General features: G+C 52.1%; 1 long non-coding RNA gene across 1 annotated transcript; it reads right to left on the bottom strand.

The window, feature by feature from the left end:
• Window positions 1–2169: 2169 nt before the first annotated feature.
• LOC111726945 lies at window positions 2170–2989 on the bottom strand. Its single transcript, XR_002774611.1, has 3 exons — window positions 2796–2989; window positions 2364–2438; window positions 2170–2218 (listed from the first exon to the last, which is right to left on the bottom strand). It is a non-coding gene; the product is annotated as an uncharacterized LOC111726945 (long non-coding RNA).
• Window positions 2990–5378: the final 2389 nt, after the last annotated feature.

Genomic DNA, 5378 nt, shown 5'->3' with positions numbered 1-5378 from the left:
ATCCGCTCACAGCAAACTCCAACTCCTGGGCTTAAGTGATCCTACTACCTTAGCCTCCCAAGCAGCTGGGACTACGGCACCTGCCACAACGCCCGGCCATTTTGGTTGTAGTTGTCATTATTGTTTGTTAGGCCTGGGCTGGATTTGAACCCATCAGCTCTGGTGTATGTGGCTGGCACCTTAGCTGCTGAGCTGTAAGCAACAAGCTCTTTTTGTTGCAATTGTTTAGTTGGCCTGGGCCAGGTTTGACCCCACCACCCTTGGTGTAGGTGGCCGGTGCTGTAACCACTGTGCTATGGGTGCTGGGCCAGATTTACTACCAAACTGTTAAAGAAAGTATTCTAAGGATGTGGAAGAAACATTTTTGTTTTTTAAGAGATAGGATCTTACTTTCTATCCCAGTGCAGGTCACAGCTCATTGTAGCCTTGAACTCCCAGGCTCAAAGGATCCTTGAAAAAAACCTTTTAATATGTTTAAAATGTATCAGGTAAGGCCAGCACCATAGCTCAAGCCTGTAATCCAAACACTATGGGAGGCCAAGGCAGGAGGATCACTTGTGCTCAGGAGTTTGAGACCAGCCTGAACAAGAGTGAGACCCCATCTCTACTAAAAATAGAAAAACTAGCCAGGTGTTGTGTCTGGCACCTGTAGTCCCAGCTATCCAAGAGGTTGAGGCAGGAGGATCTCTTACACCCAGGAGTTTGAGGTTGCTGTGAAATTGCTGTGAGCTATGATGACACCATGGCACTCCAGACCAGGTTACAGAGTGAGACACTGTCTCAAAAAAATACATAGGCTCGGCACTAGTAGCTCAGAGGCTAGGGTGCTAGCACATACACTGGAGCTGGTGGGTTCAAACCCAGCCCAGGCCTGCCAAACAACAATGACAACTACAACCAAAAAATAGCTGGGCGCTGTGGTAGGTGCCTGCAGTCCCAGCTACCTGGGAGGCTGAGGCAAGAGAATTGCTTAAGCCTAAGAGTTTGAGGTTGCTGTGAGCTGTGACACCACAGCACTCTACCGAGGGCGACATAGTGAGACTCTGTCTCAAAAATAAATAAATAAATAAATAAAATATATGAGACGACATACAGAAATAAAAACACAAATGACACTACCACTACCACAGGCACACACACACAAGGTAAAAGTTAATGTACCAGAAGTAAAACAGCAGTTGTGTTTCAATGTCAGGATGAAGGGGTGCCTTTTCCCTCAAATACTAGAAATCAAATTTCTGCACTAAGTTTTCAATGGAAATTTTAAAAAACTTTAGCACCACAGCTCCCATCACTCAGCACCCTGGGCGCCCATCCTGCACTACGTGGAGGCTAGGGTCCAGCTGCCTGGCCGGAAGATGTGTTCCCTTTCTGCAGCCACACAAAAACCATGTGTTTGCAGAGCTCGAGGAACAGCAGCTTCTCAGATTGGCCCAGGACCCTGAAAGAATCAGAGTACACCGTGGGACACCCTTCCCGGGAGGCAGAGGAGGATGCATGGCCTTCAAAAGTGTCTCAAGAGTACACAGGCCACTGTCCTGGCCAGACCTGACAGCTGAACAATAAACTACCTGCATCACTGTCAAAGAGAACTTCAAATTCTGAAATTCCCATGAGCCTGCTCTCGCATCATCTCAAAGCACTTGAGCTGTGATCATGAATTTGAGCCAGGCGCCCCTAGGATGGTTTGCAGCATCAGAAAAGGGAAGGGTCACCGTCCAAAGGACAAATGGCCAGAGAGGGGACATGGAAAAGAACACAGGCTTGCAGCTTTTGATCCACCATAGGTTTCTCGTCCTTGTTCTGGGTTTATCACTGAAGACAGAAACACAGAAATTGTTAAACGGAATAAGAAAGATCTGGTGAGGGGCGTGTAGGGAGGTTATCAGGCCCCCAAAGGCCTGTCCTGATGTGGCTGAGCACTCCACCCATAGGGGTCACAGAGACCAGCAATCCCAAGGCAGAAGGCAAGCAGGCTTTACAACCATGGCCTGGCAGGGCAGCCAAGCCCAGGAGAACGTGTGGAGACACCTGCACCAACTGTAGCTCCCAGGAGCACCAGGCCCTGCTGTAGGCCCTGTGCCTGTGCTCTTCCTGGACATTTTCAGCATGTACAGAACTTCTGATGGCAGGTGAGAAGTCTTCACATCAAACTCTGAGATCAGCATCCAGAAGGGAGGGCAAAGGCTCCTTTGGCTGCAGTGTGGGCTAGTCCTTCCTAAAATGCAGAATCCTGCATCAGACATGCTCACCTGGAGCAGGCCTCTTGGGCAGTGCTGGCGGCCAGGGCACCTCTGTCTTCAGAGTGCCCCCTCTGAGTGGACAGGTGGGGCAGGATATGGTCTGAAGGACACTCCCAGTACCTCTGAGCCAAAGACAGCACCCTGGTCCTCTTCCTGGTCTGTCGCCAGGGACTGCTGTGTTCCAGACCTGCAGAGCTAAAGGAAATGCCCAGTCACCAAGCTCTGAGCCTTAGGGTCAGTCCTCAGGACCTGTCTGTATGCCACTTGCAGTCCTGACTTCAGCTCCTAGGGTTTAGGTTTGCCACCTGCCCCAGCTGGCTCCTTAGGGGACATCATTGCTGACAAGGGCACATCACAAAGCACTACACATCCTTGTGTTATCCTTACTACCCCTGATAGCCCACCCTTCAGAGCGCACGCCCTTATTCCTGCTATGCCCTCTGCCTTTTCACCCTGGTCACTACAAGCCCCTCCTGTGGCCCTTTAGAGACCTGCTGCTGCTCAGCTGCACCATCCCAACCCACCCCCCTTCAGCCCAGGTGCCTGCCTGACCTGTCCTGGAACATTCTTCACCTCTTCTTCACAGATAGCACCCACTCAGCTCCCCAGAACAGCAGTGGTCTCAGTGCAGAGGCCTGGCTCCCATTCCAGACGCTGGCAGGTTGATCCTAAGCTGTCTGCCCTGTGGTGCTAGCAGCAGTCACCAGTCTTGCTCCAGGTCCTTGGTTCCCATCATCCTGTGTCATCTCGTTTGCCACTGCAGGCCCTTTGTGGAGAAACACAGCTTCCTGAGTCAGGGCTCAGGAATCTGTTGCACACACTGAAAAGTGAGTTTTCACCTAGCACAGACATGCAGGTCATCAAGGAAGTGAGCCTTCCACAGCCCAGAGGGCTGGACTCCTTCCTTGGCCTACAACCCATGTGTTGGCACAGACCACCAATCTCAGCACCAGAGCCAGGGCCTCCACATTCCCCATCTCCAGGCACATTTCTGAAAAGCACTTTTCTGCTCTCTTCTTGTTAAAACCAATGTTCACATCTACTTCGGACGGCCAATGGGGCCTCCCATCTTTCCGCACTGCCCACAGCAGTCACAGGTGCTTAAAACTGGACATGTACCCCTCTCCCCAACAACCACTGCCTACAACGGTCCTTCTGGGTGCCCCTGGACAGGTGGAGTTAGGCTTCAGGGTAAGAGCATTTCTGAGTAAAATGTGTGGGATATGGCTGGGGCCTGATTTACAATGGCCCCCAAACCCTGTACCTAGCAGCAGGGGCCTTGGAGCAGAGATAGAGAGAAGTGCATCCCAAGAACCCAGGCTTCAGGAAGCTGGTGGCTAAGGGGACCCCGTCCTTGATGGGCCTGTTCAGGAGGGAGCCCACAAGCCCACACAGCCTACAGGGTGCACCTTCCTCATGATTTTCAAGCTATAAAACATCACTTCATCTCATTTCCAGAATCTGTACTGATGAGTGGAGAAAGGGGTCTGCAAAGGCAGCCCCGAGGAGGTGCATGTGGTGAGCATCGCCAAGCAAAGCTGCCCTGGAAATGCAGGTGCTAGACAAATGACCTTATTCCTATCCTATTCCTGCATGTGGACAAGGGTCTAGGCAACTGACTCAGCTCAGACAAACGTGGAATCTCATCTCTGCTTGCTAAGCCTTGCTGGGAAGGCAGAGTAGAAAAAGCTCTGAACAGACACAGCCTTGAGCTAATATGCTCAGTCTGAGCCTAGGCAGGCCACCAGATTACAACAAAACCACCTCAGGCTTGGGGGCTCCTCTCAAGAGCTCAAAACACATCATTCCAAGACACCCATACCGTCCCCTCCCCCCAGGGCCAGAGACAGAATCAAAACACTCACGAAATTGTTCAACCCTTCTGTACACAAAAGACAGTGACACCGATGAAGGCCAGGGCTGGGAGGGCTCCACCGGCAATCCCCACCAACTGGGCAAGATCAGAGACAGAGCACCCATCAACAAAGCTGCCCAGGGGCCCCTCCCCCACCCAAACCATAGGATGGACAGTAATGAGCCAGGGGGCGGGGGCGGTAAGACTGCAAGGTCTTGCCCCAGGGAGGCATGTGAGGTGGTAACCATTGTGTGCTGTAAAGGCTCCTACGTGGACCGCAGCCCCAGGAGTGTAGCATGGTACCCAGGCAGAAGCCAGCCTGTAGGAGACAGCACAGTGGTCAGGATGGCAAGGATAGGGGTGGCCTAGTCAGAGTAGGAAGAGCAGAGGTGGGACTCAGGGAAGAAGCCAGCAGCCCTAGAGATTTCCACAAAGTGATCTCACCAGGGGGTGCTAAGGTCCTCTGAGCCCATCTGGGAAGCACGTGGAGAGCAGTCCGTCTTCCTTGGGCACTGCACCTCAACACCAAGTAGACCATGCATCACTGATGCACCTGAACCCTGGGCTTTCCAGCTCCTTGGGACACAAGCCCATGTGAGGAGGCTCTAGCCATGAGGATGCCCTAAGGCTATTTCTCAGTGCCTACTGGACACCAACAGGGCCACATGCCACTGGCCTCACATGGCAGCAGTGCTCAGAAACCAAAGAGCCACCTGGACTTGGAGAACATCTGATACTAATACACATATAAAATAATTAAAGAATAACAGAGGCTGTGTGTGTGCCTGCCATCCTGCCGTCTCCTAAGGAGGTATCAACAGGACTTCAGAAGTCCAGATCTGTGGGTGGGAGGAGAAGGGTAAGGGCAATGTGGTGACAGCAGAGGATGCCACTGACTCCCTGAGAAGCAGAAGACCCAGCCAGATCGGATCAGCAGCCATACTCTACCCTTTTCCTCTCCAGCAGTCTGTTAACCCTTTTCAGTTTCTGAACAAGTACCAACAATGAAAGCAGCTCCTTGGCCTTCAGAAAGCCAGGGCTCAGACAAGGCAACCCATCCAGAAAACCCAAGGAAATCTGAAGGGCACTCACAAAAGCATCTGAAAAGCATGATTCTGCATCAAGACAGAAAAACTAAGTGGCCCAGAAAAGGGAACCCTTTGAACTTGGTACAAGAGACAAATTAAAACTATGGAGGGGCTCGGCGCCTATAGCTCAACCGGCTAAGGCGCCAGCCACGTACACCTAAGGTGGCGGGTTCGAATCCCCAGCCCGGACCC

The sequence above is a fragment of the Otolemur garnettii genome, unplaced genomic scaffold, assembly GCF_000181295.1.
Source record: "Otolemur garnettii isolate 467f Iridium unplaced genomic scaffold, OtoGar3 scaffold00087, whole genome shotgun sequence".
Taxonomy (NCBI): Eukaryota; Metazoa; Chordata; class Mammalia; order Primates; family Galagidae; genus Otolemur; species Otolemur garnettii.
This window is presented reverse-complemented; position numbering and strand designations above follow the sequence as displayed.